At 43.5% G+C, this 12,643-nt stretch overlaps 1 protein-coding gene across 1 annotated transcript in view; it reads right to left on the bottom strand.

The window, feature by feature from the left end:
* The window catches only part of LOC145337590 (interferon-induced protein 44-like), a 51,946-nt gene that overhangs the window by 32,146 nt on the left and 7,157 nt on the right, over positions 1 to 12,643 (bottom strand). The gene's annotated exons all lie outside the window — the stretch shown is intronic.

Here is a 12,643-nt window from a genome sequence, read left to right on the forward strand (position 1 = left end):
ACATTTCTCTTATAGACTTAAACTCCCTCTTTAAAATTAGTTAGCAAAACACACGCATACTTGCTTTGACTTACGTTAACAGCCTGAGAGGGAGAACAAGAATGATCTCCAGATCCAGGCCCAACTGCTTATTATCTTAAAATGAAAATGAAACCATTTTTGTCCTCCCATTAACTACATCATTATACAATCAACCTAATCAAAATTCTTACCAAACAATTATTTTAATCAAGAAAACACCCCAAGAGTCCTCACCACCTTTGTTAAACAAAAGCTCATTAGGCCTTTTGCTAAATAAACACCTACTTGACTAAACTGAATAAATATCTGGCTTTCCAGACAAACTGATTGCGTCTCAAAGTATTCCCACCTTAAACATCAACATCAATCAGAACAACAGGTGCAATTAATCATTATGATCACGATCACGAAGTTTAAACAGTCTAAGATTACAACAGTGAAGCATGGGGAAAAGCCATTAATGCCTTTAAATATGAAATGCTGGAGCTGGGTTCCAGTGCATTCTGGCAGCACTATATCCAGGTAGAATTTCCTCCTCTTTTGGAGTCTTCCCCTCCCTCTCACAAGGCAATGAAGGATGTGATATTGTCATGACTTTAATCTCCAACCGCCACATAAGCACATTTGGCTATTGTGCTTGGAAATATTTACCCCAAAGCGCACTACAGAAAAAGGCACATTTGCACATCAGGACAATAAGTACCTTGACTTGCTCACCTGTTTCCATGAAGATCATCCCTTTGACCAATGTCATCACTTCAGGGTAGCTGAAATCTGCAAAGGAACTGTGTTTCTCTTTCCGAAGAACTTGAACAACCTTTGTTCCGTCATGAATTAAATCCAACAATTATCATTTCCTCTCCCACATCTTTAGATTCCTCCAAATTTTATAAGATTATAAGATTATGATTATGAAGGGGATGGATAGAGTAAATGGTGGTAAGCTTTTTCCGCTATTAGAAATGGATAGAACGAGGGGTCACGGGCTTAGGGTGAGGGGGGCTAGGTATAAGACAAATATTAGAGGGCAGTTTTTCACGCAAAGGGTAGTGGGGGTGTGGAATACACTACCGAGTAAGGTGGTGGAAGCAGGCACGCTAGGGTTGTTTAAGAGTCACTTAGACAGCCACATGAGTGGGCTACATATAGGGGGATATAGTAGGCCTTACTAAACATTGTAGGCTTGGGATTACGTTTTTGCCTCAGGGATGTTACAGTCTTTGCCTGTTTAATAATGAATTTTTTTGTCTCCACAGGCATTTAAGTCCAGCAAGGGGCATGCATGCGGCAGGTTGTAGTGGGCTGCTCTTGGACGTTGCTTCGGGAGTTGCCTATTGCTTCATGTCGTTAGTGTGCTTAAACTGGACCATCTCGAGGGCAACATGACAGCTCAGAGACTATCTCTGTTGCTGTGTGGGCACGTGGATTTGGGCCTGTGTCTGTGGGAGTTTGCACGTTCTCCCCGTGGTTGCGTGGGTTTCCTCCGGGTGCTCCGGTTTCCTCCCACATCCCAAAGATGTGCTTTTAGGCTGATTGATTGGGTACTAAATTGTCCCCAAATTGGACCTCCCTGATCCTCGCACATTAGGCCTCGACTAAAATCATGAATAGGTCACTGGGACAGTGGGACGGCGGCGCGGGCTCGTTGGGCCGAAGGGCCTGTTTCCCGTGCTGTGTTGTTCTTTGTTCAAAATGTTCTCATATAGAATATTGATTTCTTCGTTTTGTGTTATCCCATTTTCTAAAATGCAAATCATAGAAACATGGAAAATAGGAGCAGGAGTAGGATATTCATCCCTGGAGTCTGCTCCATCACTCAATATGATCATGGCTAATCTCTGATGCTTTGTCACATTCCCATGCTCTTCCCATACCCTACTCATACCTATCATGCATAGAATAAACAGAATAATGACAATTTGTGATCAATATCAGGGTGTTTTAATTTTAAGATAGCAGACAGTAGTACATTAAATTCACTGACAAAATACTTCGATGGCCAAGGGGTGATTCTTCCAAAAAAAACTCTTAAGTGTCAAATTCATGTAAAAAAATTGAGTAAATCATGCTGTTTTTTTCAATGGGAGTTTGAAAATGAATCTCCCACACTCTGTGCCTCAGCGTGAATTAGTCCAAAAATAAGTGGGTGGGGTTTTTCCCACTAGAGAGACCGGCAGCATAGCACTGAGCGAGTCTCTGCTCATGCACCCATCTATCAGTGCTGCTGACCTCATGATCCATGGCCAGCTTGATCACTGGCCAGCCCCACATTCCCCGCATCACCGGCTGTGCAACACAGCCCTCCCCTACACGGCCTGATCACTGGCCCCCTGAATATGCGTGGACAGCCTCTACCCCCTCTCCCCGCCCGCCTCGATGCCTCCCTCCAGCACTGATCTCCTGATCACCCCCTATCACTCCTCCACCAGCAGCACCAATTCCTCCCCAGCAGACCCAACCCCGTCCCCAGCAGGCTGACCCCCCCCCCCTTCACCCCGATGGCCTTCCCCAATTGCAGGCGCCCCCCCCTTAATTTGTCACTGAGCCCAAATGCAGAGTTGCAACAGGAGCCCCAATCCCCACCAATTACCCACTCCATCAGGCCCAACTCCAGCTTGGCAAGGTGGCAATGCCTGGGGGCATGCTCCCCCAGCAGCCGCCCCTCTGGGGGTGCCTCTATGGCCCTCTTTCACTCCAGTTGGGTTGGACCAGCAGCTCCCCACAAGTGAACCACTCCTGGCAGGTGAAGAAACACCGCCAGACCTGGGAGTTCAGTCCCTGGCCTGCTAACGGGATTCAAATGATTTTTAAATTCCATTTTGAATACATTAGGCAGCTGCGCCAATTTCTGGCATGGAGGTGATGGAGCTGGAAATCCAGTGCTCAGAGACTCATAGGTGCCATAGCCTCCAGTACAGAGCTCATAAAACGGCCTCCGCTCGAGTATCCCGCCTGCTGCACTACAAAAGTAGTGCAAAGGGATGGAAGAATCACCCACCCCTCTATCCCCACCCCATACATCAAACATGGGCGAGAGTCTATATTCTCTCTTTGAGGGTCCCTTGGGCACATACCAAGGAACTTTACTGGCCATGTGACATTTAAATATGCTCTCCCATTGATCTATATTTCTGTCAAGCTGCTGATAGAACAAGTTGCATTACTGTTGTATTCTTCAACTAGTGAAAGGTTCAAATGTACTCCACGGAAGCAATGATCAAACAAAGTCTGATTCCAAGCCACAGAGGAGTTATCAGGACAGGTGATGAAAAGCTTGATCCAAGAGGTTTTGGAGAGCACCCAAAGGGACAACAGAGAAAAGTGGAGAGATTTAGGCAAGGAATTCCAGAGTTAGGACCTAAAGGTAGTCCCAATATCAATGGAGCATTGAAATCAGGAGTTAGTGAGACAATTCCATTTTCCAGGGGTAGAGGGCTGATAAACAGTATGGAACCATTTCTCTTCCAGATTGTTATGAACGTTGAGCACGTGGGGTGGGAAGTGCCTTGGCCTATGATATTCGCAGATGGAATTGAACTATTAAGATGGAAGTGACAAGAACATGACCAAATATCTGGATAACTGGTGAAAAATACTGGAAGGCAGGGGTGTGAAGATTAGCATACCAGAGAGCCAATTTATGGACTCAGTTTGAGTCTAAGAAGAGGATCAGAGTAAAGATTATGGGTGAAAATTGAGAGAAAGTGAGTATTTCAAGTACCTAGGATCAGTGGTAGCAGAAAATGGAAACATAGAAATAGAAATTAATCAATCGATTAGCTCTGATTGAAATAATTGAAAGAGGTGCAGTGGAGTGTTATGAGATGGAAAAGCATCACTGGAACTGAAAGGAAGAATCGATAAGACCAGCCTTGTTCTCTCATTCAGAAACTATGGCAATATCCAGAAGAGGACAATGATTCAATACTAATGAAGTGTGGATGCAGAGATAGGTGTGCATAGTGACTAGAGTTAAAAAAATCAGGAATCAGCATATTAGGAGATTTCATGAAGATTGTGGAAGCATCATAGCAGCTGAGCAGAGATGAAATGGTATGATGGCATGGTGCAGAGAGAGAGAGAGATACACAGAAAGTGCGGTGGGGCAAGTGATAAAGATGCCACGACTGCCAAGAATAAGAAGGTGAATGGCGAAGGCCAGATGGAAAGATGTATGTTAAAGAACTTAAACAGGATTAGAAGAAAAATGAATGGCTGACATGAGGAGATGGAGAAGGGTGATCAACCAGCAATCCCAAGTGAAACAGGAGAAGCTGAAAAGAAAAACAAACTGGTTAACAGGTAGGAGGAGACAGAGAGTAGGGATAAATGGGGAATTTTCAAGTGGAAGGCTGTGACCAATGGGGTGCTGGAAGGATCATTATTAGGGCACTAAGTATTTACAATCTATATTCATAATTGATCAGTTGTTTCCTCAGAATACTAGTGCGTGGTTCAGAATAATGCCAACAGAGTGGGATCAATTCATAAGAACATAAGAAATAGGAGCAGGAGTAGGCCATCTAGCCCTTCGAGCCTGCCCCGCCATTCAATAAGATCATGGCTGATCTGTCGTGGCTCAGTTCCACATTCCCGCCCTCTCCCCATAACCCTTAATCCCCTCTCTTATCAAAAACCCATCAACCCGCGTCTTAAAAATATTTAGCGAGGTAGCCTCCACCACTTCAACGGGCAGAGAATTCCAGAGATTCACCACCCTTTGAGTGAAGAAGTTCCTCCTCAACTCCGTTCTAAACTGTCCCCCCTTCATCTTGAGGCTGTGCCCCCTAGTCCTACTATCCTTTCTGAGCGGGAAGAGTCTCTCCACCTCTATCCTATCCATCCCATTCATCATCTTATACGTCTCAATGAGATCTCCCCTCATTCTTCTAAACTCTAATGAGTACAAGCTTAGTTTATTCAGCCTCTCCTCATAGCTCAACCCCCTCAACTCCGGTATCAGCCTAGTAAACCTTCTCTGCACTCCCTCCAAGGCCAAAATATCCTTGTGTAAGTACGGCGCCCAAAACTGCACAGAGTACTCCAGCTGCGGCCTCACCAATGCCCTATGCAGCCGCAGCAAGACCTCCCTACTTTTATATTCAATCCCCCTCGCTATGAAGGCCAGCATCCCATTCGCCTTCCTGACCACCTGCTGCACCTGCAAGCTGGGTTTTTGCGACTCATGCACAAGGACCCCAAGGTCCCTCTGCACCGTCGCCTGCTGCAGTTTTTCGCCACGTAAGTAATAATCCTTCCTACCATTATTCCTACCAAAGTGAACCACCTCGCACTTACCAACATTAAATTCCATTTCCTGGAATTTCCTGGCCCATTCGCTCAGCCTATCTAGATCCTTCTGTAGACTCTCCACACCCCCCGCACAATTTGCTCCAGCACCTTCCAAGGAACCTTATTATCAGTGGACAATAAGCCAAGGACCTGCCCTCAGACAGGGAACCCATGGAGTGGAATGAAATTAATGATTCATCCCAAACAACAGTTTGAAGTTTATTCAATAGTGTCACAAGTAAGCTTACATTAACAATGCAATGAAGTTACTGTGAAAGTTCCCAAGTTGCCACACCCAAGTACACTGAGGGAGAATTTAGCATGGCCAATGCACCTAACCAGCATGTCTTTCAGACTGTGGAAGGAAACCCTCATAGACATGGGGAGAACATGTAGTCTCCACACCGATAGTGAGCCAAGCCGGAAATCAAACCTAGGTCCCTGGCGCTGTGAGGCAGCAGTGCTAACCACTGTGCCAATGTGTTGTGGATCTAAGTTTGGTGATGAAAACAAAACTAGTTGGAAATGTAAGCGTGAGAAGGGCATAAAGAAGCTGAGAAGAACATAGAACACTACAGCACAAACAGGCCCTTCGGCCCACAAGTTGCGCCGATCACATCTATACCTACCAAGCCATAGAACTATCTGTAACTTCCAATGCCATTAGATCCCATATACTCATCCAGAAGTCTTTTAAAAGACCCCAGCGAGTTCACCTCTACCACCACCGACGGCAGCCGATTCCACTCACTCTCCACCCTCTGAGTGAAAAACTTACCCCTAACATCTCCTCTGTACTTGCTTCCCAGCACCTTAAACCTGTGTCCTCTCATAGCAACCATTTCAGTCCTGGGAAATAGCCTCCAAGAATCCACCCTATCTATTCCTCTCAACATTTTATAAACCTCTATCAGGTCACCTCTCAACCTTCGTCTCTCCAGGGAGAAGAGACCTAGCTCCCTCAACCTATCTTCATAAGGCATGCCTCCCAATCCAGGCAACATCCTTGTAAATCTCCTCTGCACCCTCTCAATAGCTTCCACATCCTTCCTGTAGTGAGGCAACCAGAACTGCGCACAGTACTCCAAGTGGGGTCTGACAAGGGTCCTATAAAGAAATATGAATGGTTAAGTGAATAGGCTGGAAGGTGGCAGATGATGTTTGGCGTGAGGTCATGCACTTTGGTAGTAAGAAGAGAAAAGCAGAATATTTTTAAAAGGTGCGAAACTTGTCCATGTTGATGTTGAGAAGGACTTGATTGTCAATGAACACTGCAATAATTATTTATTAAGGTTATTAACCATAATATAATTTTTAAAATCTAACTTTATTATTAGAAACTAACATTTAACTACACTAGAAATTTGATTCAGTTCTGGTAAATCTGAGCATAGTAAAGTGCATGTGTGCCTGTGGCAGTCTCCCTTTTAATTTATGACTGATCGAATTTAAAACTAACCAGTAGCAAACCTTTAACCTTCAACAGGATATAGATTCATTTATTACTGCAGCACAACTGTAAATTGCCTCAGAAGAAGTAATAAAGCTACTACCTAAACACAATAAAATATTAAATGAGATAATAATAAAAGATACCTATATAGATTAAATTCAGTTTGGTCATTTGCATGTTTATAGATTGCAGGTGAGTCAGTTTGGTCATTTCAGTTTGGTCATTTGCATGTTTATAGATTGCAGGTGAGTTGTAGGTTGTCTGAAATGAAAGGCTATTGTTGAAGAATTCTGTCAGCTGTGATAGCTTCTGTAGTTGAATATTCAGAGGTTTGCCTTTTCGGTGGATCCAGCTGGTCAGTAGGTTTAAGGGAGAGAGAGAGAGGGTTTTCTATTGTTCACTAATTCTGTGGCAATGGTACCTGCAAACTGCCTGGACTCTTTTGGTAGAACAGCAGTCAATTTCTTGACACCTTCCTTTTTGTCCTCCCTTGGCCAAGAGCTCTTTCTGATATTGTCTCTCAGAGTTCTTCCCAGGAGCTCTGTGCCCTGCTAACCCAAGATGGCTTCTTGCAGTCTCATTGATACATTGAAAAACACAAAGAATGCTTCTATGTTCATTTTCAGTAAGTAATTGTTTCAAACAAAGAAGGAACTGAATTTACTTTGAAGTCCTTTTGAAGTTTTCCTGCCTCCTGTTCCCTAAGGAGTCCAGGGTTTTTACACCTTCTAGAAGATTCAATGGACATTCCTGGAGTAGTCTTTGCATTTTATTGCCTTTTTGTAGCGAGTTCTGGAGATAAGAGTCAGATAATATTTTGTACAAAAATGGGATGTGTCAGTTGTTTGTCCATACTTCCACTTTGAAAAAGACTTTAATATTTAATGTGAAGGTTTGAAAACAGAAATGTTGAAAACACTTGTCTCTCAAATCTATAATATCATAAATAGTTAAGACAGGAACTGTGGGAAAATTATGTCAAGGTCCAAAATAATTTACTTGCAACGAAAAGCTAAGATCTTGAATGTGTCTACGAGGCTGCTTGAGACTATATGTAAAATCACAGGATTGGAATGTCTACGCCCATCTCAGAGATAAGACCTTGGAATGTTGAGATAAGAAACAGTTCCTCCCTTTCAACATTCTTTATGGAATCAGCTTCCATCACCTTTTCAGATTGAGCATTCTGGATCACGCCACTTTTCTGAATGAGAAAAACATTATCTTCCTCTCTCCTCTTGACCTTTATCCCAATGATTTTTGACCTTTTATCTCTGGTTATTGAACCTCCCACCAAAGGGATTTTTTTTCCCTCTCTATTAAAACCACATATCATTTGCAAACCTGTGCTCCTTCTCTTCTGGCATAGCAACTGACTGACCAAATCTACAGTTGAATAATGGTCTTCACAATTTTAACCCACTATTGTGTCAAAAGATTTAATCCAACAGTAACCTGCACAAAGGGAGAGGAACATTGAGCGTACCAACATGTTCCTCTATCTGATTATCTCTGACTAGTGACCATTTAGAGGCATTTGAAACCAGGATGGTAAAGATTTAATTTCCAAAGAACCCAAACAATCTTTGTTTCTTTATGAAACATATATGGCTCTGTTATCAACTCCTCTTCCAAGTCTTCAGATTTCTCTGATGGTAGTTTTGTGGTCATACTGAAATTAACTTCATTCATTGAGTTTAAATTCCACACGTGTCACGGTGAGATATAAAACAATGTCCCCAAAGCATGTCCAGGGCCTCTGGATTGCTAATCCTGTGTCATTACCATGATGTCTGTAATAAAACTTAAAAAGAATTACATTGCTATACAAACTGATTGCAGAACTTAATCCCATGCAAATAATACATAGGACAAAATCTGATGAGAATTTGACAAAGTATCAGTTCTCGTGAGACTTGTCATAGGATCATAGAGTTTACAGCATGGAAACAGGACCTTTGCCCATCTTGTCCATTCCGCCCAGTTTTTACCATTGAGAACTATCAAGCTCCAGTTTTCCCTCCAGATCTTGCCTCTTTAACTGCAAAAAATAAAGAATGGGTGTGGTTTACACCATCAGTCTGGCGAGGCAGGGACCCTTACAGACAGAGCAGCACTGTGGTACAATGGTTAGAACTGCTGCCTCACAACGCCAGGGACCTGGGCTCGAATCCCAGCTTGGGTCACTGTCTGTGTGGAGTTTGCATGTTCTTCCTGTGTCTGTATGAGTTTCCTCCGGGTGCTCTGATTTCCTCCCACAGTCTGCAAGACGTGCTGGTTAGGTGCATTGGCCATGCTAATTCTTCCTCAGTGTACCCAAACAGACACCGGAGTGTGGCAACTAGGGGATTTTCACAGTAGCTTCATTGCAGTGTTAATGTAAGCCTACTTGTGATACTAATAAATAAACTTTAAACTTTAGGAACTGGCTCCACTGAGATCGAGGCACCACCTTTAAAGGGCCACCTAATACATGAACGTATGTCGCTTCCAGTAAGAGTAAAGGAGCTACATTGTGAACCTGACTAATTATCTCCAATTGATTGTCAGTATATCTGTTAGCATACTGAAGATTCTTCAACAATTAGCTGTCCAATTGTGGCTATGTGGTATTTTCCATGAACAGAATGCTGCCAACGGGGCAAAGGGGCTTTCTGCTGATCACACATTAAGAAACATCATGTATACATTTCAGTGCCATGTCAGGAATGTATATCAAATGTTCCAATGATTGGCTAACTGAATCAAAAGCTTGTTCCATTTGTTGTTTAGAATAGACTGTACTCAACTTAACCACATTTGCAAAAAAAACCAAACAAAACAAAATGCCTACTGTTAGATGCGATTAACAATTCTACGCCAGATTTTCACAATACACTGCACTATCTCAAAATGATCATACTGTCCTGTATACCCAACACAATCTCAGTTCTGTTAGTCACCCATCCCATTCCTCTCCTTGTCAAATGTCTGAGGTTAAACCAGCACGTTCATGATGGGGTTGCATGGTTGTGCAGTTAGCACTGCTGCCTCACAATGCCAGGGACCCGGGTTCAATTCCAGCCTTGGATGACTGTGTTGTTTGCATATTCTCCCCACCTCTGGGCACTCCGGTTTTCTCCCACAGTCCAAAACTGTGCAGGTTAGGTGGATTGTCATGGAGATTTACGGCATGGAAACAGGCCCTTTGGCTCAGCTTGTCCATGCCGCCATTTTTTTTAAACCCCTAAGCTAGTCCCAGTTGCCTGCATTTGGCCCATATCCCTCTGTACCCATCTTACCCATGTAAGTGTCTAAATGCTTTTTAAAAGACAAAATTGTACCCACCTCTACTACTACCTCTGCCAGCTTGTTCCAGACACTCACCATTCTCTGTGTGAAAAAAATGCCCCTCTGGACACTTTGTATCTCCTCCCTCTTACCTTAAACCTATGCCCTCTAGTTTTAGACTCCTTTACCTTTGGGAAAAGAGATTGACTATCTAGCTGATCTATGCTCCTCATTCTTCTAAAAGATCATCCCTAAGCCTCCTGCACTCCAAAGGAAAAATCCCAGCCTCTCCTTATAACTCAAACCATCAAGTCCTGGTAGCATCCTAATAAATCTTTCTAGTTTAATAATATCTTTTCTATAATAGGGTGACCAGAACTGTACACAGTACTCCAAATGTGGCCTTACCAACGTCTTGCACAACTTCAACAAGACATCCCAACTACTGTATCAATGTTTGATCAATGAAACCAAGCATTCCGAATGTCTTCTTCACCACTCTGTCCACCTCTGACTCCACTTTCAAGGAGCTTTGAACCTGTACCGCTAAATCTCTTTGCACTGCAACCAGATTGGTCATGCTAAATTCCTCCTTAACGTCAGGGGGACTAGCAGGATAAATATGTGGGGTTATGGGGATGGAGCATGGTAGGATTGTTGTTGATGCAGGTTCAATGGGCCGAATGGCCTCCTTCTGCATCGTAGGGATTCTATGACCTTGATGTTACATTTGTCCCCAAGATGAGCTGACCACATCTCTGTGCCATCACCAAGATTCCCTATTCTCACTCTGACAAAGTGTCATCCTGACTGGAAAAGTTGGCTCTAGTCTCTGACCAACACATGCTGTCAGGCCTGCTGAGATTTTCCAGCATTTTCTGTTTTTGTTTCCGATTCTAGCAGCTGCAGTATTTTGCCTTTATATGTCTGTTTCCACCTCTGAAACTTTTCCCTGTCTCAGTTGATCTGTTGCTAACACTCTCATCCATTCCTTTGTTAGCTCTAGACTCAGCTATTCCATTGCTATCCTCACTAGTTCCCACTTTCCTTCCACTGTTAACCTCAGCTTATCCAAAGCTCTGCTGCCTTTGTCCTCACCTGCACCAAGTCCTGTTCACTCATTTCTCCCACATTCAGTGACCTACAATGGCTCTCAACCTCTATGTTAATCTCACCCTTACTTTCAAAACTCCCAGCAACCAATGAGAAACAGAATGCAGTAGCAAAATATAGATTCTGTGGAATTTCCAAAGCCTAGCAGTCAGTTTGTCTCTCACTAGTTAGCTCTGTGAAATCAGCATGGGAAGTTGTCTGTAGCCTAACACCGTTACTGAAATCTGGCTCTTGCATTTGAAAATATATCATACAATCAATTTAAATTCCAGCTTTATCAAAGAAGGATGCCGTTTACAGCCCAACTATTGATCAACTGTATGTTATCTTGATCAGTTATTGTTTCTAGACCAGACACGTCACAGTCAATGTCACATTTAGTATTGCTGAAAAAAGAGACATGGAGCAGTACTTTCCTGCCACGTTTGTCTCAAGGCCAGAAATTCCCTCCTGAAGTCAACCACCTTTGTATGGTTTTCCCCACCTACTACAAGTCCCAGGGCAGGCAGGATGGGAAAATTCTCCCCATGCTGTCTAAACAGTTCGATTTGCACTCTTCAGGACAGATAGCAAGTGAACAGTCAAGGGAACAATAATTTATACTGCATGAGAAAAGAATACGCTGATCGAATGGCAAGTCAACATTAGTAGAGGCTTTACAATGGAGAATGCAGTAGGGAGCAGTTAACTGCTTTTGTTCAAATGCAAGCCGGGCGGGTTGACTCTGATTGGTCAATGCTTTGTCATGGGGAATGAATTAGAGAATGGCAGTTCCCCCAAGCTTTTGCTGGAAAAGGTGTAATATGTAGACATGCTCCTGTCTGTAAAGAACAGGGCTCTGTGAGTGAATATATGTGGTTTCTGGCATGCATAAGAGAGCCACACTGCGAGCCTGACTGACAATTATAAATTGGATTTCTTGGCACAATCAGGATTGTTTAGCAGATGTTGTCCAATCATGGAATCACATCTACTATTGGACACTATGGGGCAAATTTCCCTGTTCTGCCTGCACAGGAATCATAGTGGGTGAGGGGCGGACCATGGAAAGGTCTGTTGACCTAGGGTGGGATTTTCCGGTTTTGGGGCGAGTGTGGCCCGAAAATCCCACCCCCTGTTTCGATTTGGTTGGGTATAGTCTGTGCTTTTCTATTGCTAACAGCCAAAGAGACTTGCTGTTTGATTGTTGGGACATCAGCATATATACCTGGCATTAGATCAGCAATGAAATTCGTAAACCACATTACACATTTGTGAGATAGGCAGAGCATCTCTCTGGTTGACTGCAGCATGCTGCTTGTGGAGAATATCACTCGTGTTACTGTTTCATAGATTTTTTTTATTCATTGACACGGGCATCGCTGGCTGGGCCAGCATTTCTTGCTCATCCTAAATTGCCCTTGAACTGAGTGGCTTGCAAGGCCATTTCAGAGGGCAAGTCAGAACCAGGCACTGTGGGTGTGGAGTCACATATAGGCCAGGTAACGGTGACAA

The sequence above is a fragment of the Carcharhinus amblyrhynchos genome, unplaced genomic scaffold (genome assembly GCF_965287045.1).
Source record: "Carcharhinus amblyrhynchos unplaced genomic scaffold, sCarAmb.v2.hapA scaffold_53, whole genome shotgun sequence".
NCBI lineage: Eukaryota > Metazoa > Chordata > Chondrichthyes > Carcharhiniformes > Carcharhinidae > Carcharhinus > Carcharhinus amblyrhynchos.